General features: G+C 49.9%; 1 pseudogene across 1 annotated transcript in view; it reads right to left on the reverse strand.

Annotated features, from left to right (window-relative positions):
* Nucleotides 1-26,187, reverse strand: part of LOC149337667 (complement C3-like) — a 166,087-nt pseudogene that overhangs the window by 89,139 nt on the left and 50,761 nt on the right. The window contains exons 11-16 of the transcript XR_016284417.1: nucleotides 24,341-24,466; nucleotides 20,283-20,345; nucleotides 12,537-12,737; nucleotides 4,226-4,375; nucleotides 3,475-3,604; nucleotides 2,046-2,099 (exon numbers count right to left, since the gene is read on the reverse strand). The product of XR_016284417.1 is annotated as a complement C3-like (transcript). The remainder of the gene's footprint in view (nucleotides 1-2,045; nucleotides 2,100-3,474; nucleotides 3,605-4,225; nucleotides 4,376-12,536; nucleotides 12,738-20,282; nucleotides 20,346-24,340; nucleotides 24,467-26,187) is intronic.

Consider the following 26,187-nt stretch of genomic DNA (forward strand, 5'->3'; position numbering starts at 1 on the left):
GCGGCAGACACACCTTATAGGAGGCCCTAAGCCAATGGCGTCGGCCGATTTCCATGAAGCCGTGACCAATTCGATTAAGCCGTGGTTGTTTCCCATTCATCAGCCACTCTCTTCGATTTTGCGTCAGCCGGAACAAAAGGATTGGTGAAGGGGGAAAAAAATGGCTGAGGCTTAACTTGGTTAACCCTGGTCAGATGCGAAGCATATTGATGGCTAGGCTTGGTAATTTATTTATTTATTTATTTATACATACTGCAGCCCTATTGGGATATTGCAAGGGTGGGTGTGAACAACAGTGTAGGAAAACATGGAGCACAATAATGGCAAACATCCGAAACAGTACGAGTGAAAACAAGAAAAACGAAAAAACTATTCAATAGCCGCTAAAAAAAACTCTAAAGGAAGAGAGCGAGTAGAACCGGGTAAACAATTCCAATATTCGATTGCACGCGGAAAAAAACTGTATTTAAAAGTGTCCGTTCGGGCAAAATAAGGCGTGATGTTTAGGCTGTGGTGACTTCTAGTTTTAGATGGTATAGAAGGGATTAGGTAATCATTTGCAGAGGTCCGGCAGAAAGAGTTAATAATTCAATACAAAAATTTTAAAGACTCAGTCCTTCGTCGAGATGAGAGCGGTTGCAAGCCCAGTGATGAAAGTGCTGTGGAAGGCGAAAAATCTCTACCAAACCTGTGACATATGAAGCTAACGGCTTTCTTCTGCACTGCCTCGATTTGGTTAATTTCGCGTTGTTTGTGCGGGTTCCATACAGGGGAGGCGTATTCAAGTAGCGGACGGATTAGCGATTTAAAGATCAGTAGTTTCGTATCTCAAGGAGCAGCTTTTATTGTGCGACGGAGGTATCCTAACTTTTTAAGTGCCTTTGAGGTTATGAAATCTATATGTTTGGACCATCACATACTGGGTGTGAAAATAAGACCAAGGTATTTGTATTGACTCACACTCTGGATGGGGGTATTGCTAATTGTGTAAGTAAACACGGAGGGTGTCGTTGTATTAGTGAAAGTCATAACAACGGTTTTGCGGATGTTAATAGACATTTGCCATGTAGCACACCAAGAGCTAAATTCTGAAAATGATTTCTGAAGGTATAAGTGATCATCAAGGCAGGAAATTTTGTGATACAACACGCAGTCATCAGCACACAAACGTAGGTTACAGTTGATGTTACAAGAGGATTTCCATGATGTGTTTGTAAATAATGTGCTCTAAAATTTTACATGCATGAGAGGTTAAAGAGATTGGTCTACAATTGAATATAGTTTCCTTGTCACCACTTTTGAATAGAGGGACGACTTGGGCCATTTTCCAGGATGAAGGAAATGCACAGGAAGCAAGAGACTCGCGAAATATGACAGCTAGGTAGCGACAGGTCCATAATGAGTAGCGTACCAAAAACAAGTATTCAACCAAGGAAAGCCAGAACATCTAATAGGAAACTGTTTGCCAAAGTAAGGCAATTTTGTTCACGTTTATCGAAACGTGTTCATCGGAAGATTCGATATATCGAACTTTGTGCCGTGCCTCTGCACTGACGGTTCTCCAAACGGCACTCTTAATTACTTTTCGCGTATGGTAACAGGTCGGTTGCGCTGTCTTGTGCACCTGCGGGCAGCGCATGCTCTGCAAAAGCAAAACCCGATTACGAGGCGAATGTATGGTGCTACTGAGGTCGGCGTTCGCATTTTCCTGGCTACAACGTTGTCACGTGGTGGCGCAAACTTAGCGGAAGCCTAACAGTTCTCCTTTCCCATTCTGATACCGAAGGTCTTAAGGAAAGCAACTGAACCTTAACTTTAAGCGAATTTTTCTATTTGTACTGTCCTGGTAACAGGATAACAGATCTTGTGAAAGGCTGTGGCCAGTTCCAAAGCACCGTCTGCTGCGGCCTCGAAGCGCCTGTCTCCTGTCCTGTCCCGTCGTGTTGCACTGTTCCGTCACAAATTCGGTTAGTATATGCCTCGCTCGTGAGCGTGGTAGTTTGTTCAGTGGTCAGTCACCGGTGTGCAAGGTACCGCGTACTTACGCAAATTTTGTAGAACGCTCCTTCGATGACGGATCCGGGACGCGCAGGCACTCGCTGCAGAAGTGAGAGAAACAAACGAAATTATCTCGATGAGGCTGCCCAACAGTAGGCTGTTTTTCTCGAAAAGTTTTGTTGGCCTTTTACATAACGTAATTTGAGTTTAAGCACCGTTTTTTTTTTGTGTAGCGGGGATGCGAAAGGAGGACTCTGACACGGTAAAATGTTTAGGAGTGGAAAAATTTGTCGCATGAACCACTCCGGCGGCCACATGGCCACGGGACGAATATGTTCATGTGACCGGTGACAAGGCATCATACGATCCTTTCTAAATAAGAGAGAGAGAGAGAGAGAGAGAGAACTCTATAATGAAAAAACCAGGAATCCTAAATCACCGAGTCATTTTGTATGGATAGAAGTACGTGCTCATGTGTTCTCTGATCTCTCTTGCCGTGTCCTTGTCATTTTCTACAATTTCTGTGTACTGTTCTGAATCTGTGCCATAGTATCTTGGCTGTTCGATGATTATAATGGTTGCGCGTGGTAACTGTTGATTGGAAACCAATTTGTTGTTAATTTAACAAAAGTTGTGCATTGGACTATTGTTGAAGACATCATGTTCACCATTCACCATTGAATTATTGCATCATTTTGTACTTGTCATTGCGTTGCTAATCAAATTGTTTGTGATGATATCTTATTCCTGCACCGATAATTCGCTTAAATTCTGACATGGACTGCTGGCTAACCTTTGTTTATTATTTTGTTTGTTCACATTTTGCGAAGGGGTCGAGGCCCTTGTCAGGTGCGCTATCGCCTTTAGCTTCGGCCCCCTCTTAGACTGTAAGGAGACAACGAAGACAAGAAGAATGAAAGGAAGAAAGAAGGAAAGCAAGAAAGGAGGATAGCAAGAAAGAAGGAAAGCAAGAAAGAAGAAAACCAAGAAAGAAAAAGAGAGAAAGAAAGAAAGAAAAGGAAAGAGAGAAAGAAGGACTGAAAGAAAGAAAGAAAGACAGACAGAAAGGAGGACTGAAAGGAAGGACTGAAAGAAAGAAATAAAGAAAGAAATAAAGGAAGAAAGAAAGAAAGAAGGAAAGAAAGAAAGGACTGAAAGGAAGGACTGAAAGAAAGAAAGAATGAAAGAATGAATGAATGCATGAATGAATGAATGAATGAACGAACGAACGAGCGAAAGAAAGAAAGAAAGAAGGAAAGAAAGAAAGGAAGAAAGAAGGAAAGAAAGAAAGAAGGAAAGAAAGGAAGAAAGAAGGAAAGAAGGAAAGAAAGAAAGGAAGAAAAAAAGAAAGAAAGAAAGAGAGAAAGAAAGAAAGGAAGAAAGAAAGAGAGAAAGGAATATGAAAAAGGCGGCGTGAGTGAATGTAGGAGATAAAAGAGTAAATGAAGGCGGGAGCTCGAAAGAAAGCTACCGTACCTTTTCCAGTACCGAGGTTGGCCGCCTCCTCGGCGATTATGACCACGCCGGATTCGGATAGTACTTCCTCGGATGTCTCACCTCCACCGGGTCCACAGCCCATCTCGTGGGACCGCAGTGTCTCAAACAGCTGTTGAAAAAGACCTGTATCTCAATTACAATAAAAAGCCCAAATATTCTGTTCTCCTAACTGCCACTGAGGAATGAAGAGGTTGTGATTTAGTGAGCCTTGGCCAGCGGTGTATCGCAGCTTCCAGAGGCGTAGGATGCTTTCATGCCAGTGCCAGAAGTTTAGGGATCCTAACGAGGTAGCGGTCTCACTTCCATCTATTAGGTTGCGAGAATATTAAGGGTTCACAGGAATCGACTTAGTGACACAACAGCCTGTGAAACGAAGGTGTGCTATAGAATTTTATAGAACACGACATAAAAAAATTTAGATCGCTTTTTTTCGTTATGGCCGTAGGTTCAGTATCCAGGGCATGTGCAGAGCCTCATTCTGCTTAGCGAGGCTACACGGAAATTGTGATGGGAGAAAGCAGCCTTCTCTTCACCGCAAGAACTGCTTTCGGAAAATGTTTTGCACTTTAGATTTAACAAATACGTGATAACGGCCGCGAGATTACCATCGATGCGGCAGTACATTTTAGGAGCAACAGCCTCTTAAAAAAACAGCTCGGCGGCTGTGTGTTAGAAATGTGCGCCGACTTCAATTCAAACTGCGGTCAAGAAAGATGAGAATCGTCCGCACCTTATCACGTGTAAGAAGACCTTTGCTGCTGAGCGTGTAGACTGCTTTGTCAACACCCAGTATGCCAACGTGCGTCCCGGCAGTTCCAAGTATCTTCAGGGAGCCGTTGCTACCAGGCAGCTCGCTGCTAAAATCTGGCTTGATCGCTATCTGCGTACATTAAGGTAAAGAGAAATTGGCAGCGGCTTAGCTCGGCTATGCCAGGATCTATGTAGCGAAAGCGAGCGAAACGACGAGGCAAGCGGTGTGACGTCATACCAAACGGCGGCGGCGGCTCCGCGGCGAGGCGCACGGTGTGACGTCATGCCGGATGGCGCGTTGAGTTCGCGGCGTCCGGCTGCCGCGGTGGTTGCTAGGCAACGGCTCAAGGTCGGTCTCTGTGCCTCCTCAGAGCACCGCCACAGCGAAATCGCAAGTTCGTGGCCAATGTAGCTTTCGCTACAAAAGGCAACTACATCTCATTGTCACCCACCACGCAGAAAAAGAAGGGTGACCACTTTTCATAATAGGTGGACCAACACGTGCGCCCGGCAGGCATTGGAGAGGAATTTATCTGTGTGATTGGCAGAGGCCCTTAATTTGCAGAGGTGTATATGGGCGGCTGCTGATATAGTTTGTTTGATTTAAATTGGTAAATTGGTTTTTGAAGAAAGGAAGTGGCGCGGTATCTGTCTCACATATCTCGGTGGGCACCTGAGCCGCCCCGTAAGGGAAGGGAGTAAGGTGGAAGTGAAAGAAGCACGAGCGAAAGGGGTGAATAATTTTGACCACCTGGGGTTCTTTAACGTGAACTGGCATCGCACAGCACACAGCCGCCTTTGCGTTCCGCCTCCATTGAAACGCGGCCGCCGCGGTCGGGTTAGAACCCGTGTACTCCGGCTCGGTAGACAAGCACCTTAACCACTGAGCCACCGCGGAGGGTTGTTTGATTTCACTTTTTAACGATTGTTTATTAAAGGTGATTGCAGCGACAGGCAATAGCGGTTCAGTAGAATTTATCTCACAAGTTCGATATCTCATTATACGATATTTTTAAATTTTATTGTATAAATAAATGCTTAAACAAAATTTCGAATCTTTATGAAAACCAATTTTTATAGAGTAAAATCTATTGCTCTGTATGCAGATTAAAGGCGCTTTTGCACATTTTGCTAAAACGGTGGGTAGAAAGTGCAGCGATTCCAGGGGTTTTCCGAACTCTTTGAGAATAACTTCTTATATTCAATATCCCCTCCCAGCACAGCAGCAGAGCGCTTTTTAAAATACCTAGTAAAAGAAGTTGACAAAAGAAACCTGTACCGAAATTCGGCCTACCTGAAGGGCGAGGATATACCTGGCGAGAAAAAAAAATTGGCAGTGGCTAACTCAGGTAGGCTAGACATTTCAATATCTACACCCCGTCGTTGTCACTCAGCAGCTTGGCGGCGTGTCTACGCGGGACGTTCCTCGTTCTTCGGGAGTCTCGGCCGCAAACTCACACTTTCTCGCCTCGTTTTCACGCGGCGCTGAAGCTGTGCGCGGTCCGCCATCTGTGCCACCTGCTGTGCCAGCGCCGTACATTGCGACAGGGGTGTCAGTTGGCGCCGCATGATGGCGCTGCTACTACGCGCCAACTACGGAGGAAATTTACCGGAAAGGAGGAAATTTGGTACACGCTTTATTCAACATCTCTAAGTAACATGCTCATAATTAATCAAGCAGGCCTTCATACATATTTCGAAGATATGTTTCTAAGAGCTATGCATTCCCTAGATGCGCCTTTATTGAGCTTCAAACGTGGAAGTGTCCTTGCTATAGTTGAGGGGCCTATCACTTGGTACGAAATTAAATCTGTAATTTCTTACCTGACGGCCCAGGAATATCCTGGTCCAGATGGCATTACTAGCGAGTTCTATAAAACATTTTACTCTTGCCTAGCCCCTGTCTTGATGGAGGTTTGCCAGGCTTCTTACGATGTTGGTTCTTTGCCCCCCCCCCCACACACACACACTTTCTATTCTAGGCATACTACAATAATTCCAAAACACACAGGTACAAATCGGTTGAAAACAGTTGAAAGATACCCTTCACTTCCTGTGATGCGCACACCCATCTGTCGAAGGATTTTTTGGAACGCGGCCTGTCGGCAGTGGTGCGTCGGACAGCGAAGCGCCGTGCGTGTCAACCCCGCGGTGCGCGTGTGCGCGTTCGTATGGTGTGCGTGAGGCAGGCACGAGGAGAGTATAGCAGACGTGTCAGCAAACCGAGTTGTAGAGGAAGGTACCGCACCACAAGTCTGGTCATTCAAGCGTGGAGGTGGCAGCCGTAAGACTTCGGGTCTGTGGTGCCATGGACTTCCCTTGAATCAACGACGCAGACCTACTGCGATCGCCACTTGGCTGCCACGGCTGCCTTAGATGGGCTGCATAGGCGTATACGGTGTATCGGGACGCCGTCGACGGGGACTGGCTACGGTTTTCCTGCTGCAGCTGCCCAGTTCTTGGGGGCGACTGACAGGAGTTCGTCAGCGTCTCAGTGTCCATCTCCGTTCGTCACCTCCTGGTGCTCTAGTGAGTGAGTGAGTGAAAACTTTATTAGCTCTAGATTCGGTTGTGTTCGGCGGTTTTGAGATGGCTTCGTCCATCTTGCTCAAAGGTCGGTTGCCCTTAGTCCAGGGCTCCGCTGGATGCTGCTGCCAGTTTTGCTCGCAGAATCAGACCTTCTTGGTCGACCCGGCGATCGCTGGAGAGCACTCCCTCCCATTGCTCCGCACTCGGGTTTGTTATCACTGGTACCACGCTTATCCTCTGGCATGCCCACGTTATGTGGTACAGCGTGCTCTACTACAGCTCCCCTGGACGTAACGCCAGCGACGCATCGCAAGCCGACAACCCGCGTCTGTGCTACCTGCAAGGCATTCCCGCTCCACCTGGGACGCTTTGTATCCGGTGAACTCTGTGCTTTTTATCTGTTGTGTTGTACGCGTGCCTAGTGCATGTTTCCTTTGGTGTTTTCGCTTTTTTTGGCTCCTTTCCTTTAAAATATAAACACGGCTTCGTTTTCTTTCGTTTGATTCCTTTGTTCTTTTCTTCGAACCTGCACGCGAAAGCGTTCCCCTTCAGCAGTCGGGGATGATGATGATGAAAAGCCTTTATTTAATAAACGAGGTGAGGCTCTCTTAAAGAGCCCCGCAATGGGTGGAGTCCCTATTCCGGGACGCCATTGGTCGAAGCAGCCAGCTTAGCCCTCTTGACCAAAGCCTTTTGGGCCTGAAGGTCCGAGCAGCCAAGCAGGGCCGCCTCCCATTCCCCTCTGGTAGGGTTGGGGGGGGGGGGAGAGCTGATTTGCGCTGGCAAGCCCAAACCATGTGGTAGGTGTCAGCCACCTCGCCACAGTGTTTGCACCTGCCAGCGAACGCGGGTTCGAAGTGTTTTAATACTGCCGGGCACAGCATTGTATTAGTGAATAGTCTAAGTAGAACGCGTTCGTTTGCTTTCCCCAGTCCCTTTGCAGGGGCTGGGTACACGCGGTGCATATCCTTATAATAACATGGTATATCTTTGAACGAGAGTAAAAAGCCACCTTCAGGTTTCAGGTGCTCAGGAGCCAATGGGAACGCCCGGTGAATGAGTGCTCGGGCCGCCGCGTCTGCAGCTTCGTTTCCTGCTAGACCCTGAGGGCCCGGAGTCCAAACTATGCAGCGGGGAGTAGAATCGGTGTCTAGGCTGCAGTTCCTTAGTATCCGTTCAGCTAGTGGAGTTATCCAGCCAGCCTCATAATTTTTACACGCCGAACGCGAGTCTGTTATGATGTGTTTTGATTTGGTATCAGAAGCAGCTAGGGCGATAGCAACCTCTTCAGCTTGTGTTGTGCCTGGGGCTGGAAAGGAGAGCCCATCCACCTGTATTTCTTGATGTATGACCGCGGCCGTGTACCACCCCCCGTGGGTCGGCCCGGCTACGTCTACGTAGTAGACACCTTGCTTGTTGCCATAGTGGCGCGCTAAGGCTTCCGCCCTAGCCTGGCGACAACCACTATGGTCGGCCCGGCTACGTCTACGTAGTAGACACCTTGCTTGTTGCCATAGTGGCGCGCTAAGGCTTCCCCCCTAGCCTGGCGACAACCACTATGGTCGGCCCGGCTACGTCTACGTAGTAGACACCTTGCTTGTTGCCATAGTGGCGCGCTAAGGCTTCCGCCCTAGCCTGGCGACAACCACTATGATCTTCCTTATCCATCTTAGTGGGGAAGGTCGAACTCTGTCGGCGCGTCTCCAGAGTTCGGGCACTTGGACCCGCTCCTGAATGTGGAAATCGTGTTGGATGTTAAGCGGGGCTAGCATGTCACGGCCCGACTTTGTTTGGGCTAGCCGCGTGTATTGATTTGTGAGATGGGCTTCCTTGAGCTCCTGAAATGTGTTCACCACTCCCAATGCAAGAAGTCTCGCATTGGAGGTGGAGACAGGAAAAGGTCAAGTGCCCTCTTCATAATTTTACAGAGTATTACCTCAACTTTGTTTTCGTCGTTCTTCCGCAAGTGTAGATGAGGGACCGGATAGAGAATTCGGCTGATTACGAAAGCATGGGCCAGCCGAACTGCATCCCTGCTTCAGAAACCCCCTCTCTTACTGGAGACGCGACGTACCATACGGCCCACCTGGTCTCCAATTTTTCGGAGTTTGTGCAATGTTGTGTCTACTCTTCTTTGGTTATGGATGAAGAGTCCGAGTATTCGAATCTCTTTGGCTTCATGTATGGGGCCACCTGTTAAGGAGAGATGTATTTTGGTAGTGTCCTTAGGGGATGCCTTAAGGTGTACAAATTCAGATTTGCTGGGTGCGCATTGGAGACCACAGTGCCCTACGTAGCGATCCACTACGTGAGCGGCTGTTTGCAGACATTCCTCCATTCGCCCTAAGCTTCCCTCTGGCCCAGATCGTGAGATCATCGGCATACAGCGCATGCCGTATGCCTTCAATACCCTGCAACTGGTCAGGGAGATAGAGCATCACCAAGTAAAGAGTAGGGGGGATAGCACCGCGCCTTGTGGTGTCCCCCGCGTACCGATTTGATACGAACCATATTCTGCCTCTTGGATTTTGATTAATGCTGCTCGATGGGTGAGAAAGTCTTTGATATAGTTGAAAGTGTTGCGGCTACAGTGGGTCTCATTGAGATGTGTCAGTATGACGCTCTGTTTGATATTGTCGAAGGCTCCTTTCAAGTCCAAGGCCAGGAAGACCTTGTCTTTATGTGGATGTTCAACTGGTTGTATTATGTCTGTGTTGAGTTGGAGGAGTATGTCCTGTGCCGACTTATGTGGGCGAAAGCCGAACATAGTGTCTGGAAACGTGTTTCGTTGTTCCAAGTATTCGGAGAGCCTATCCCGCACCATTGTCTCCATTAGCTTGCCCACACAGGAGGTGAGCGAGATAGGCCTCAAATTGTCTGTTTTGATTTCCTTTCCCGCCTCGGGGATGAAGGTTACTAGACCTGTTTTTTCCAGTCTAGAGGGAGCGGGGTTTCGCCCTTCCATATAGTGTCGATATATTCCAGAAGGGCCTCATACGCCTGGTCAGGGAGATTGGCCAGCAGCTTGACTGTGACCTTGTCCCGTCCAGGCGCAATGCCCCTTCTCATTTTAGCCAGGGCTGCCTTGAGATGAAAGAGTTGGAACGGTTCGTCTAACTCAGGATTATCTTTGCCTGCGTAAAGATACTCCTGACCACAAGGGTCCTGTTTGCAGCAGAGATACTTTTCCCTGAGTGTGTCTGCGAGTTGTGTTGTGCTGCCCTTTTAATTATGAAGTGCTCGTTGTAAGTGGCGCTGTGTTTCGCCCCGGGTCTGCGCGGGGTCTATAAGGCTCCGGAAAAGCCTCAAGTGTTCTCCCCGGACATCTGCCTGGCCGCCGTGTTACAGCGATCTATCCAATTGGCGTCAGCAAGTTTTGAGGCATACTGAGCTGCTTTGTGAGTGAGATCTAGGATGCGCTTCTTGAGTGTTCTGTTACGTTTCTGTCTTTTCCAACGTTTCTTGAGACTGCGGCGGGTCTCCAAGATGTGGAGTAGATGGTTGTTCACCGCTGGGCAGTCCTCCGTGGTCTCTATCTGTGTTTAGCGGGGACGCGTCACCCCAATTCGCGACACTTCCCCTCTGTAATGTACATTAGAAAGTTTTTGCAAAGATTTTTTCCAATCGTATGCAGCTAGTTGTCGCTCGCTTAATTGGCACGCATCAGGTTTGCGATATCAGAGGCCGCAGCATCCAAACCAAATTCGTATTGCACGTTCAGTGTCGGAGACAGTGTCAGATGAGACCGGACAAGTAGCACCAATTCAGGTTGACCTTGCCAGGGGCTTTGATAAAGTTCGTCATGCTTTTTTTTTTGTGGTCTTAGAGCGTGCAAATATTGGAGATGTTTTGCTTAGGGGCATATGACTGCGCTATAAGGAGTCCTATACTTTACCTTATACCAAGAGCTAACCAAACCTATTCAATTGAGATTATCTGTTCGACAAGGCTGTTCATTATCGCCGTTGTTGGGCAGGGGTACAGTGACGTGGTGTTTTCTGGCGTAAACATACTTAGATTAGATTTTTCTTTTCGCCAATGTTTAAATGCAATAAAGAAAAAAAATTGTCGTCGCAGAGTAGCAGCGTTCTCGTCTCGCACGCTGGCGGGCCGGGATCGGTTCCTATCTAGAGACCAATTTTCTTTCCTTAACTTTTCTTATGATTGACAGTCCGAGCGGTGATATGGTTGCCATGGTACTGGGTGCCTTGGTATTGGCGCATGCGCAGCAAGGGCCTTCGGCAGGCACTGCGAAATGAGCGTCTGCTTGCCTAGTGTAGTTTTCACTAGAAAATGATCTGAAACACCTGATTTCAAATTTTAAGAGCCGTGCAGCAGTTATTAAATCGCCTGATATTCGTGTACCAAAGAAAGCACTGACTAACCATAGAAAGTGCCATTAATGATGCCAAGAAACGACCAAATTCATTGATTATTATCCGCGCTACGAAAAACGGAACAGCTCGATAATATAGAGGCACTGATAAGAACAGGTACAAAAACAAAGAGTAATTGTTTTTCACCACCTGTTACTTGCAAATGCCGCATAGTTGCCCATTACCGCTCAACCTCAAGTGAAAATTACATCATAAGTAGGCGCCTGTTGGAAGCCTTCAGGTGCAATTTTGGTTTAGTTTTGGAGTGTATATTCTGCGGGCACAGTAGTCACCTCTTTTCATATTTTCTGCACGCCATCGTCACCTACGTAACATTATCTCTAATCTTTGCTGAGGAATACACTAGTTCAGATCTTATTTACAAATTCTAGCCAGCACAGCGCACGACTGGAGCAGCAGTGGAAGCTGCACACATAAATAGGAATTTCCAATTCGCAGCCTGCGTCCTGACGTTTTCGCAAGGCAATTCTACCTTCGTGCTTTCAGATACTCCTGTTTATTCCTTGTACGCCATACATCTGAAACAGTCGAATAGCTCAGATTATTCATCATCATCATCAGCCTGACTACGCCCCCTGCAGGGCAAAGGCCTCTCCCATGTTCCTCCAGTCAATCCTGTTATATGCAAGTTGCGGCCACCGCATCCCCGCAAACTTCTTAATCTCATCCGCCCGCCTAGCTTTCTGCCACCTCCTGCGGCACTTGCGTCCTCTTGTAACCCACTCCGATACCCTTAAGGACCAGCGGTTATCTTGCCTTCCCATTACATGCGCTGCCAAAGCCCACTTCTTTCTCTTGATTTCTTTAACACGCGTTTGTTCCTTCACCAATTCCACCCTCTTCCGATCTCCTAATGTTACACCTATCATTTTTCTTTCCATAGCTCACTGCGTTGTCCTTAAGCTGAACCCTCTTCGTTAGCCTCCACGTAGCCTTCGTTAGCCCACGTTAGCCTTCGTTAGCCCTGTAGGTGAGTACCGGTAAGATACATCTGTTTTATACTTTTCTCTTGAGGGATATTGCTAAACTGCCATTACTGATCTGCAAGAACCAGCCATATGCGCTCCACCCTATTCTTATGCTTCTAGTTATTTCCCCCTCATGATCCGGATTAGCGGCCACTACCTGCCCTAAGTAGATGTATTTCCTTACTACTTCCAGCACCTCGCTAATAATTGCGAACTGCTGTTTCCTTGCTAGACTTTTGAACATTGCTTTGGTTTTCTGCATGTTAATCTTAAGACCTACCAGAATATCTCATAGACGAAATCAGAGAGACAGCGAGGCAAAAGATGCGTAAAAATCCCATTATTAAAGTTAGGAAAACTTAATATTAAACATGTGATGACGACTGTGGCTACTTACGTTGGATGAGTCCGTGCAGACCGGCTCCACCTCGACTGCGATCGAGTCAGTGAACACGTGACCCCTATGAAAGTTTAACACTAGCAGTCGGAAGATGGGGGCCATGTCTGGTGTTACCAGGATGCTCACGGGAGGAAAGTCTGCATACAAATTCTGCTTTCGCAGTGCTCCGTGATGGATGATCCGTCCGTTTTGAATGACCTGTTGACAAGGAAATGAAATTTTATCTCCCAGACAGCCCAAAACATCGAATGTTCTGAATCATTTTTTTTTCACTTCAATTTGCGCAAGGAACAAATTTTAAGATGTTTATGCTTCCCCGTTTACCTGAGCTGATCACCAGTAAGCTCCTGAAAATCATAAACAGAAACACTGTAGACAATAGGAGAATGGCTCATGATTTGAGATGCCCGGTGAAGTAACCTACGCAACGTTTTCAACGAGGCCGGACCTTCCACGCCTCACCTTAATAAAAATAAAACATGCCAATGTTTGTCGACTTCGAGGAGTACGGCAAAAAGTGAGCACTGGTCGTCAGATAGGGAGTGGTTATACGATTTTTTTGTTCATATGTTTTTCCAAGGCAACGAAAAATTTTTGGGGAAAATTAGCATTTAGCCTCACCTCGTGCATACCAAACAATTTAGTGGAAGGCGCTCTTTACCCATGTGCACATACGCCATAAATCTACCTTTATCTAACCGTGTCTGACGAACAGGGGGCTTTGTTGCCGTGTTCCTTGCGACCATGGTTTTCTTGGCTCGTGCTGTAGCGCATCGTACTTTCTTTCACCGCGTGCATCAATGTCGCTCTCAGCTTGCCCCAGAAGCGGATTGCTCTGATGCACTTGCATTAAAGTACGCATTCCACTACTTCCAATTGCTCTTCCGTTGCAGGACACAGGGCCCGGGCAGTGCTAGATTCGATAAAATGCCACGCGCCACTTATGAGGGCAGGTGTCCAGGTGCCACCCAAATATTACTGAACACTCTTTAGCGTTTTAAGTGCCCTCACGCATTTCACAAAAAGATATTATGGCTTCTTGGGCTCAGGGGTGAGCGCACCTGAGTTGTGTGCTAACATATTGCCGCGTCTACAACAATAGCCGCTCGGCGGCTGTTCGGCACGCAGCTCGTGCGCCACGCGGTTCGCTGCTGAAGAAGACGAAGCTCGACGTTCCATCCTGGCCGTCTCGGTGTGCGCTGGCATCATCTCGGTGTTGGCGTTCCTCTGCCGTCTGGACGCGGCGCTACCTGTACCAACTGCTACGTGACACTGGTGGAGGTTGCGGGCTCGACGTCCCATGTCCAACACCTCTTCAGACAGCCGCTCATCGAGTCCTGACCAGCTACCCCTTGTCTGCACGCCCGTTCACCGCAGCAGCCGCCGCCTCCTGGGACTGGTCCCAGAGTTTGGTCTCCTCCCACAAGAGGCACGCACTCATCGACCTGGTGAGCATACCACCATGGCTCAGGCTAGCGCTTCACACTTGACGCTCCAGCAACCCCGCGTGCCAGCCAGCTTCCATGGCGTCACTTTCGAAGACGTTGAAGACTGGCTTGACCAGTTTGAGCGGGTTGCCGATTTCAACCAATGGAGCCCTGCGCAGAAGCTGCGGAACGTGTATTTCGCCCTCGAAGATGGAGCCAAGATTTGGTTCGAGAACAGGGAGGCCGATCTCCAAAGCTGGGATACCTTCCGCCAGCAGGTCCGGGACACCTTTGCTAGCACGGACCGCCGGGATCGTGCGCGGCGCCTCCTGGACGCTCGCGTCCAAAAGCCTAATGAGACAGTTGCCATGTTCGCCGAGGACGTGACCCGTCTTTGTCGGCGCGCTGACCCAGATATGGCGGAATCCGCGAAGCTCCGCCACCTGATGCAAGGTGTGAAAGACCAACTCTTCGCTGGTTTGGTCCGGAATCCCCCGCAGACGGTAGCCGACTTCATCAAAGAGGCGACCGCCATTGAGCGGGCCTTGCATCAACGCTACCGCCGAAATGACTCCTTGTGCGGTGAGCCAAGCGCCAGTGCGGCTTCTTTGAGCGTGTCCAGCGACAATGCGTCGCTGCGTGAGCTCATACGCGCCGTGGTCCGTGAAGAGCTGCAGAAACTGACCCTTGCCTCGTCTGACCCGACGGCTGCGGCTCTTACCGAGGTTGTGCGCGACGAGATTCGTCAAGCATTTTCACCGCCTCCTCCAGTCATGCCTGAGCCACGCCCCATGAGCTACGCCGCGGCTCTCCGTTCCGAGTTGCCACCTGTGCAACGCTTGCCGTACCACCCGCCGCCGCCAACCGCTCCGCCACCGTCATTCTACCAGCGGCCTCAGCGAGGACCTGCCATGCGCCCACCGGCCCGGAAGGCGGCTGTTTGGCGCACTTCTGATCAGCAGCCGCTCTGTTACCATTGCGGGGAAGCCGGCCACCTGTATCGCCGTTGCCCATACCGTGAAATCGGCCTCCGGGGTTTCCCACGTGACGCTCCTTGTCCCCGTTTCGGTGAGCGACCCCACGAAATAGAGGAGTACCTTGCTGCCCATGACACCACCTCTAACCGCCGACCCCGATCTCCGTCTCCCGCACGCGTCACGTCGCCCAGCCGCCAGCCTTTCTCAGATGGACTGCGGGGCAGGTCTCCAAGCCCGCGCCGGGGAAACTGAAAGCGGCGACCTCAGGGGGGAAGGTTGCTGACAGCGGATATAACGAAGACCCCCGAACGCCGCCGGAGCGCGATGCCGAGATCCCGATGCCGCCGCAGCACGATTCTGTGAACCCGAGTTTCCCTGACACCGATGCAGTTAGCGCCGACCTCCGCATTCACGTTGACGGGCACCCAGTGACTGCTTTAGTCGATACAGGCGCGGACTTTTCGATCATAAGCAAGCACCTCGCGGATCGCCTCAGCAAGGTAAAGACAGCCTGGGATGGACCTCAAATTCGTACTGCTGGCGGTCACCTCATGACGCCTGTCGGAAGATGCACTGCTCGAGTCACCATTGCCAATTCTGCTTTTGTTGGCACTTTTGTTGTTCTGCCGCACTGCTGCAAAGACCTGATTCTCGGAATGGACTTCTTGCGTGAGCATGGTGCTATCATAAACCTTCCTGATCGTCTGGTAACATTTTCGACCCCTGGAACGATTCCAGCCGACACCGAACCACGCAGAGTGGCCCTGCGCATAATCGACGCCGATGTGACCGTCCCTCCGCGATCCTGTGCCCTCGTTACCGTCATTTGTGACGACCTGTGCAGTGCTGACGGCGTAGCAGAACAGAACACTGCGCTTGTGCTCTCCCATGGGGTCTGCATCGCCAGAGGTATCGTCACGCTACGGAACGGCCTAGCAGATGTCCTTCTAACGAATTTCGGGACCGAACGGCAACACATCGCCAAGGGCACTGCGGTCGCATACTTCGAGGGCATCGCCGAAATTAACGACTGCCTTGCCCTCCAGAGCGAAACGTCCAATTCTTGCACACCTCAGCTGATCCTCGACGTGAACCCAGGCTTAACCCCAGCCGATAGGGAGAGCCTAGTCGGCCTACTGCATCAGTTCCAAGACTGTTTCTCGTCTACGTCGGCAGTCAAACAGACGCCTCTCGCTAAGCACCGCATCATTACGGACTGCAGTACCCGACCAATTCGGCAAAACCCATACCGTGTCTCACTGCGGGAGCGTGAAGCCATAGCTGAACAAGTCAAAGATATGCTGCAGGATGGTGTTATTCAGCCGTCGAGGAGCCCGTGGGCTTCGCCTGTGGTTTTGGTTAAGAAGAAGGATGGTAGTCTGCGATTTTGCGTTGACTACCGGAAGCTTAACCAGGTTACCAAGAAAGACGTCTACCCGTTACCACGCATTGACGACTCTCTTGACCGGTTGCGGCACGCGCGCTACTTTTCTTCGCTGGACTTAAAAAGTGGTTACTGGCAGATCGAAGTTGACGAGCGGGATCGCGAGAAGACAGCGTTCGTGACGCCGGATGGCCTTTATGAGTTCAAGGTCCTTCCTTTCGGTTTGTGTTCAGCTCCAGCAACATTTCAGAGAATGATGGACGCTGTTTTGTCGGGCCTGAAATGGCAGACGTGCTTGGTATACCTGGACGATGTTGTTGTATTTTCGCCAACGTTCGAAGAACACCTCCAGCGCCTCTTGACCGTGCTACAGGCTATACGATCTGCCGGCCTGACGTTGAAGCCCGAGAAATGCCACTTTGGTTATGAGGAGCTCCTTTTCCTGGGCCATGTCGTCAGCCATCGTGGAGTCCGGCCGGATCCTGCTAAAACAGCTGCCGTCGCCAACTTTCCCACTCCTTCGGACAAGAAAACGGTCCGGCGTTTTTTGGGCCTTTGCGCGTATTACCGGCGGTTCATTGCCAACTTTTCCCGACTTGCTGCACCGTTGACGCATCTTACAAGAGAGGACGTCCCATTCACGTGGACAGAACAGCAGCAGCAGGCATTTGATGAATTACGGCGACGCTTGCAAACCACGCCTGTCCTTGGTCATTTCGATTCTCGTGCGGAGACTCTCGTCCACACAGATGCCAGCAACGTGGGTATCGGTGCTGTACTCGTTCAGTGGCAGGACGGCGCTGAGCGCGTAATAGCATACGCCAGCCGCACTCTGTCTCGTGCCGAATCTAATTATTCCACGACCGAAAAAGAATGCCTTGCCGTGGTATGGGCTGTGACAAAATTTCGACCTTACCTGTACGGCCGGCATTTTCAAGTTGTAACCGACCACCACTCTCTTTGCTGGTTGACGAACTTACGGGATCCCTCTGGCCGCCTTGCGCGTTGGAGCTTACGCCTTCAGGAGTTTGACATGTCCATCGTTTATAAATCAGGGCGCCAGCACAACGATGCCGACTGCTTGTCCAGATATCCAGTCGAGGCTGTGCGCGACGACGACGAACCAGACTTTCCTCTCATCGCAGCCGTAGACGCAGCGACTATTTCCAGTCAGCAACGTGAGGACCCGGCGCTGAAACCTCTCATCGACTTCCTGGAAGCCCGTACCGAAGAGGTTCCCCAGCCCTTCGCAAGAACCCAGTCCTCCTTTTGTCTGCGCAACAACGTGCTGTACAAAGCCAACTTTTCTCCAACCGGAAGCGACTACCTCCTCGTCGTTCCAGCGAATCTCCGTGAAGAAATCTTGCAGGCGTGTCACGACGAGCCCACCGCAGGTCACCTCGGCTACGCCCGCACTCTGGCTCGGATCAAAAAGAGCTATTACTGGCCTAAGCTTGCGGCGACTGTACGACACTATGTGCGCACGTGCCGTAATTGTCAACGACGAAAAACACCCCCTGTCAAGCCAGCTGGACTTTTACATCCCGTTCAAGTGCCCAGAATCCCGTTTGAGCAAGTTGGCATGGACCTTCTCGGCCCTTTTCCAACTTCATCTTCGGGAAACCGGTGGATTATCGTCGCTACTGATTACCTTACGCGCTACGCTGAAACCAAGGCCCTCCAGCGCGGCACAGCAGCCGAGGCTGCGAAATTTTTCGTGGAACGCATCGTCCTCCGGCATGGCGCTCCAGCACTAATTATCACGGATAGAGGCACCGCTTTCACTGCCAAACTCTTGGAATCCCTCATGCGGCTGAGTGGCACTACTCACAGGAAAACAACCGCCTACCATCCCCAGACGAATGGCCTGACCGAGCGCCTCAACAAAACTCTCGTCGACATGCTGTCCATGTATGTTGACGTTGAGCATCGATCTTGGGACAATATCCTGCCATATATTACTTTCGCGTATAACACGGCTCAACAGGAAACCACGCGGAGGACGCCCTTCTGTCTGTTGTACGGCCGCGAAGTGTCGACAATGTTGGAAGCAATGCTGCCCCATGATGGCCGCGACCCCGACGTTGGCGCCGAGGAGTTCACGCTTCGCGCAGAAGAAGCTCGACAACTTGCAAGAGTGCGCATCCTGAACCAACAAGACCGTGACGCCCGACGTTACAACCGCCGCCACAGACTGATGACGTTCGCCCCGGACGACAAAGTGTGGGTATGGACCCCCATTCGACGCCGTGGCCTTTCCGAAAAACTGCTCAAGCAGTATTTCGGCCCCTACCGAGTTCTCCGTCAGCTAAGCGACGTAACCTATGAAGTCCTCCCTGATGGGGCTTCCCGGACTACTCGCCGTCAGCAGAGACCAGAGATTGTTCATGTAGTGCGGATGAAGCCCTATTTTTCGCGAGACATTCAGTGACTAAGTGCTGTGCGTTACTCTGTTGTTTTTTGCTTCTTTCTCCCTATTTTCTTGTTAAAGCATCGGGCCGATGCTCTTTCCGAGAGGGAGGGTAATGCCGCGTCTACAACAATAGCCGCTCGGCGGCTGTTCGGCACGCAGCTCGTGCGCCACGCGGTTCGCTGCTGAAGAAGACGAAGCTCGACGTTCCATCCTGGCCGTCTCGGTGTGCGCTGGCATCATCTCGGTGTTGGCGTTCCTCTGCCGTCTGGACGCGGCGCTACCTGTACCAACTGCTACGTGACAATATGTATAAACTAATTTCTAATTTCCGTTAGCTTAAGCGTGACAAGAGTTTGATCGTTGCAGCGTGCTCCGTAATACATGGCTGGGCTGTACATATGCGTCGAAGGCACTCAATGGTAAAGCAAGCCGTGCACACGAAGCAGTGCAGTGCAACGCTGGTGATAAACGGGACACAAAAGAAGCGCGCGGTTTGCTTTCTTTCTAGCTCGCTGTTGAGACAGTGGTCTTGGCAAGTGGTATTGACGCCTGCACCAGAGAATAGGATGAACGTGTGTCCTCCTTCGACATGTCTCTGGGGGTGATGAGGCTGCGGAAGGCGCAGCCAGGGTTTCGCGTGAGTAAACGCGACAATCGTGTCCTCGAGAACATCGACAAACCCTGTAAAGCAGGCTGCATTGCTTCTGTATTAAGAACAGAAACTTTTTAATTGTAGCCGCACGTTTCTTCGCGTGGTCTGCAACAGTGCATGGTTTGTATTTTCAGAAAAATATCCTGTTACACCCATATTGAGCAGTTCTCACTTCGGGAACCTCAGTGGTTACGGCACTCGGCTGCTGACCTGATAGACTCAAGGAACACTAAGTGGTCGAAATTTCCGGAACCCTTCACTACGGCGTCTCTCATAGCCTGAGTCACTTTAGGACGTTAAACCCCACAAAGCTAAACCTGTTGTCACTTTGCTCCTTTTCGGTGTGGTGGGTGAATTTATCTGGCGTGTTCATTATCGTAACCCATCTACCTACAGAAGGCATAGGCTTCAGTGTTTGAGCAATAACTTATTCTTAACCAGACACATATGTCAGGGCCCTTGCCGTGCTTCCTTTTTGAAGATCACAAAAAAGGGCGCATCAAATCAAGCCTCGGCCGTCGTGCTAGAATGGTGGCGCCTCTATTATGGTCCGGTAGGATCATAAACGGGAAGAATACCTTAGTGTTTCCTAGATCCACAGTCCCGGAAACGATCGTGCAGAAGTTCAGCGGCTACCTGTAGTAAACTCGACTCCAGGTTCGAAAAATTGAAGTGCTCACTGATGCCCACTACGTCTTCACGTATATTACTGAGAAACTATTTGAACATTAGGGTACGACTGCTTGATCTGTTTTCCCTGGCATTTACCACTGTGGCGTTTTGAAAACTTCCACGGTTTTCAACTGGGGATGCAGCCTGCTTTAGAGGTGGGTCGAGCGTTATCAAACCTCCAATCAAGATCACATTAGCTTCCGATGCGGAGTTCTTACCAGGTAATAAAGTGGCGCGCCACCTGGCTCAGCGAACACTTGAGTCACGTAGGTCTCTCCGACCTGTTTAGGAAAAAAGCAGGGAAAAATATCTCATCAAATTAGTCCACATTAGTCCACATCGGCAGAGAGGAAAACAAAACAATATCATTTTCATCGTCACGAGCTGTAAAACGGTGAGTCAGATATCGCTTTGTTCAGTAAGATCTCCAAGTAGTTGCAAGTCACTAGAGGGACTTCCATACATGGTCAAGTATTTTATTTCTCCTGTGTGTCCTTTTCATTTGACGATATAAACGGAGTGTTTTATGTCATTAAATACAGATTTTTTTTCAAAAAGCCTCGAAAGATACGTCCGTACGGTCTCTGCATGCGTATTCTACAACAGCGCGGACACTAGAGAGTGTTTAAAGGATTTTGATAAGTTAAAAACAAGGGTTTTTGAGATTAAATTTTCCGTTTTGTACGATCATAGACGCAGCCATAGCGGACTAATAAAAAGGTTCTAAGTATTTATTAGCGGACTAATCGGCACACATCTGTTTACGGACTTCATAATTATGACAGTTATGGATTTCATTTTAATGCGGAAATCCTACGGGATTGTCACTGGGTCTGACATTCACCATTTGATCTGGGAAAGTGTAATTGCGTGCGGCGCAACGGGGGTCAGACTTTCAGCTCTCACGCGCACACCGGGCGACCAGCGGCCGCAGACCATCAAAGCCACGACAATAGGCTGACGTCACTCGGAGCTGTGCGAATTACACGCATCTCGCACTTGTTTTGCGGCTCAAACTGTTACAAACGGCCTGCTTCGGCCGCCGGCTAGCGCAACTTCCTCACCCCCCAAAATGAGACCTGTCATCACCATCGTCCAGTGCGGGCGCGAAGCGCCAAAGAAATGGCTGGCAGTTTAGCATTTATAAGCGCGAAATATTGTACGAGAGCATGGTTCCGAGCGTGGCCCAATTAAATTTTCAAATTTTAGTGGGGTGGGCGAGGCCCATTTTGGGGGCGTTCCAAATTGTGGGGGTGGGCCAACACCGTTTTTGGAGGTGGGCCAATTCCACTTTGAGACTAATTCACCCATGTTCACCGGCAAATTTCGTCAAGGTCATTTTACCTCAAAGGTCAAAGGTCGAGGCTTCAGAAACCCATCTGCGTTTTTAGGATTGCTAGCGAAGTGCTGCTTTAGCACCAAATTTATAAGGAGGCGAAAAAAAATCTCAAAAGGCTTCCTATACACTCTTTCCAGCGCAGGCCCTTCTGGTAAAATCCTCGTCCGAGGCGGCAGTTCCTGAAGTCGAAGGTTAGCCCTGTATGCGTTGTCGCGGGGCCGCTGTCACTGCTACGAGGCCTTTGCCGCACGCCGTCCCTCAGTCTGGTTACACACCCGGTCGGCTTCTGGCTTGGGGGCGAACGCAACTTGGTCTTGACGACTGCGAGCCCCTCGAGGACGACAACGACGAGTGGCCTTTTCATTTATTTTTTGTTGGCTTTAAGCTGTGAAAAGTCTGGCTGGTTTGGGGTTCATTTATCTTTCAATTATATATTGTTCAGTTTTTTTGCTTGAGAGGACTAATAAAAGGGCAATACAAGAGCAGCTACTGAGCCGTCGGCGAGAGCTGTTTTTTTTATTTGTCCACATGTTTTTCCGGCCGCCCGCAGAGGTAATCGGCTGAGCTCCCGCTCACCGAGCACAGTCGCTCGGGGATTAGACAGCCCTACAACGTTTAGTAAAGCTGAGATCTGGGCGAGTTGGTATGCATTCATACTGGCGCAAAAAGGCGGGACAACGACAAGACAACGTTCGCGGCTCAGGTAGCGAGCGGCATCCGCTGCGTTTCGATCTCACTGACAGCAACAGCGTCCCTCCATTTTCTCCCCTACTTCTTCGTTTTGTTCGCCCTTTACGTTCCCTCCATCCGTTATTTCTAACTTTAGGCAGCTTCCATCAGCGACCGAAGACCGGGCTTCATCCACTGATGGCTCGAGGTACGCGCCCTATTAGACTCACGTCGGACAAAAGGGTGAGCAGCTGCTCCGTTATCCCCACAAGCTCAATTTTCGGTTTTTTATTTTGTTTCTGCGGCCACTCGCGCAGCGAATCTAGGTTGAGGTCCCTGTCACCGAGCGTCTCCCCGCGGTACATTAGTGAAGTGGGAGAGGTTGTCCTCAACAAGCTCACTCTATATTCTGTCACCGAGCGTATGCCGTATCACAGCATCTGGGACTGGCCAGTTAGGCCTTGTTAGGCCTTGTTAGGCCTCCTGTTCGGCCTTGAATAGCCCGTCGGTAACTCGCTCTGACCCAAGCGAAAGATCTGCCGGATAATGCATTCGTGGGCAGTGGTAGCACTCAGCGCTGGTGAAGACAAGTCCAATTTTGGCGGGCGAGGAGGTTGAAGAAGATGGTGGCCGCGGCGCGAAGCTTGTGATAGCTCGACCCGGATAAGAAATACTGGATGCACGTGGCACGCACATCTCCGAGTGACGTCAGTCCTTGGGCTTGCCTTTGCGATGTTCTGCAGCCATCGGGCACCCGATCTGTCCGTCTGGAGAGCTGTAACTGTGAGCACCATTGCGCCGCAGGGTATTTTCCCTGAAGTATTTGTGGATATGGGAGAGACGGATGATGGCCTACAATTTGCTCATTGCAAACACCTAAATGTCGCTACTGGAATTATTTAACAGATGCTGGTCAATAAGTCCTCCCCTAACCATTACTTGGAACTAATTTTATAATGTCCGCCACAGCATGACTCATGACCGAGGAGATGAAGGACAACTTCAAAACAGCCATTTTTTTATAATTCCCCAAAACACCTTTATCTACGCGACCGAGTGCATTAAAAATACGTTTAGGTTAAATTAACTACTGAAGCCTGAGTTCAATCTTTGCTTTAGGTGCAACATTGGAATGCGAAATTTAAGGCACTCAACATCGAAGGCGAGCCCTGTGTATAAAAGGCCTGAATCGGCATCGTGGTTCGAAATATCGAACGTGAGAAATGCGCTGTTAATAACACGGTAAGTTAATTTTGCCGTATTGTACATTCCTAAAATGTCGTGTCTGGGCGTGATATCACCACGGGAACCACGTGTACTATCAGCGTCAAATGAAATGCGAACAAAACAACTGGAACGCAAGCACAAAAAATCAAGCATATTAGAAGCTAGAGATGAAATACAGGCACAGGCTATTAACATTTCAGAAGAGCGGTCTTTTCGGCTTCGATGGGAAAATCAATTGCTTATGTTTTTTGCCTCCCTAGTATAATATCTGCGAGTTGTTCTGTTCGCGTTTCAATTGACGCTAATAGTACACCTTCTACGTTATGAAATACGTAGACTGGAACCTAGGGAAGCCAACTTGACGAGCTTCTAAAGCAGCTTCTTCTTTTTTTAATGTTCGATATCGCGAACAACGATCCCAAACCCGAAAATTTGAAATCTTTGCGCACCTCCCATTTACACGGTATTGCAGTTCACACTTCAATTGTGTACTCAAAAATATAAACTGAGAAACTGGATATCTAAAGTTCTGTTTATCGATCGTTTTTTTTCCTGCATTCTACCCCGGAATTAATGTCCGCCCTATGATGAATCAACCTGCAGAGACTGTACAGATGTACTTTCAAAGATTAAAAAAAAAACACTATTGAATAATTTGAAACCCCCGGTATTTGTGCTTTCCTGCAGCGTAGAGCAGCCAACCGGCATTTTCGCGGCCATAAAAGCCAGCCAAGGAACTACTATAATGCCTGCCTGCCTTGCTTGTCCAATGCGTCGCGCAAGGCTTTTCACCAGCAGCGGACGCAATTGCGAGCTCCTGAGCTCGTTGTAAGCTTCAAATAAGAGGCACTACGAAGAAAGAGCGGATGAGGCCTGCACATTCCCATCATTCAAAAACGTTAATGTGTGATTTGTGCACATGAAAAAAAAAGTTTTTTTTTTTTTTGCGGGAGACGTTTGCACCAAAATCCGCTGCGCATAAGTTAGCCTTCATAGATTGCCACTCAGTGTAGGAGTGAGAATACGAATCCGGTGGCTCACCTTGAAGACCTTCCTGCCGCCGTTTGGGTGTAAAACGCAGTAGGCGTCGAACGCATGATTTAGCGCCGAAATGTGGACCCTTCCTTGAGCTTGGTGCCGAGCTTGTTCCGGCAGCAGTGTTCGCACCTGCAGTGACATCGGAAACGCTGCTCAGGTGAGCCCCTCTCAGGCTCGTTGTCTGAGCCCTTTTGTGTCAGTAAGGCTTCTTGCGCTATTGAAAGTATATTGGGTATGCATGTGGGGGCGGGTTATTTAAAAAATTAACTGAAACAACCAATTACTTCATGTGCTGGCACTGTGAGAGCATTAGAAGTTGCTGATACCTATAGACTGCGTGTGTCAATCTTTCACGGTTGTCTTTGCGGACCCTTCACGTCTGTCTGCCCACAGCCAGTCATCTCTTCTGGACATCTAGCTGGTGGTTAGATGTTTCTTTGAAGATGGTGACACGGACGAAAGGAAGATGCATCGAAACTTATACACGTCAATTCCGGTCACGTAACGTCACTGCCTTCCAGCCAATGGCCAGTTTTATGACCTGCAACACAATTTTTTCCTGAAGGAGCTTCTTACGAAGTCGTGGGCTTCTCGCGGCCTATTTCGGACAAGCGCCAGCAGTTGAGCCTCCTCCTATGCAAGGAGCAAAATTTGATCCTAGCTACCACCCGGAACGCTCACGTCGCAGACCGTCTGCTAGGCGAGTTTTCCATCAAATCGACCAAAGGAGATGTGCCTCTCGCCGGCCATCTGAAAGAACATCAAGAGGACGTCTGCTATGGGGTCATTACGGTGGCCAACCAAGAGACGTCTGAGTCTCTCCAACCTTGCGTGCAGTGGAGGAGCGGCACTTTACTAGATATTCGCAAGTTCGGCTCCTCAAACAAGGCCAGGCTTACCTTTGCCGGCACGGTGAGGCCTCGATACGTGCACTACAACTCTGAGATTGTCACAGTGCAGCCATATTTCCGCACTATTCCGGCCTGCAGCTTGTGTGGAACTGTCGGCCATCGGGTGGACTCTTGCCCCAACCCAACCCAAGACACGTGTGGCCTGTGTGGACAGCAGGCACCCGTAAAAGAGGGGGTGCGGACCCCTCACGAGTGTCAGCCAAAATGTGCGGTTTGTGGTGGTGGCCATGCCACGAACTCGCGGGACTGCACTGCAAAATATCGCCATACCAAGCCAGCCGCCCCTAAGGGCGGGAAATCCAGCGGGACGGGCAGGCAGCCACGTCACCCAAGCAGCATCGGCAGCGATGCTTCAAAACGGCAGACGCCTACCAGCGGGAAGGACGCCAAGAGCTGTCAAGTGCCACCAACGCCCCCACACGGCGGCCAGGAGAAGCAGGCCCGCTCCCAAGACAACAATGGCGCGACCGGCTCCTGGGCCAACGCCGTCAAAAATGGCAAACAGGTGAACGGTTCAGGCAGGATTGCCTCCTCCTCCTCCCACCTCCTCTCCCCTCCCCCTCGCTCGGCGGCTGACGCTGAGCTCCACAACATTGTAGCTTCTCTCCGGGCACAAAACGAGATGCTACTTGCCAAATTGAAGCCTTATAGGCTAAAACAACTCCCCCTCCCCCTAGTAACTCCGACACGGACGCTGTGGAGAGCGAGAAGGCGGCGACGCCGGCTCTGGAACCTTCCCTTGCCGAACTCGAAGCCCGTCTAAATTCCAAATTTGACACCCTGTTGGAGACAGCGATGGAACGCCTCATCGCTAGAGTCATGGAGGCTATCCCCTCTATGATCGCTCAACACGTCGCGACTAACACCCGCCTTTCTCGCAGAGCCGGTCCTCTTAAGGACGTATCTGGTCGGCCCTCCAGATTGTCCCGCCGAGTAAAT

This window comes from Amblyomma mixtum, chromosome 7, assembly GCF_055824585.1.
Source record: "Amblyomma mixtum isolate Tamu chromosome 7, ASM5582458v1, whole genome shotgun sequence".
NCBI classification, from domain to species: domain Eukaryota; kingdom Metazoa; phylum Arthropoda; class Arachnida; order Ixodida; family Ixodidae; genus Amblyomma; species Amblyomma mixtum.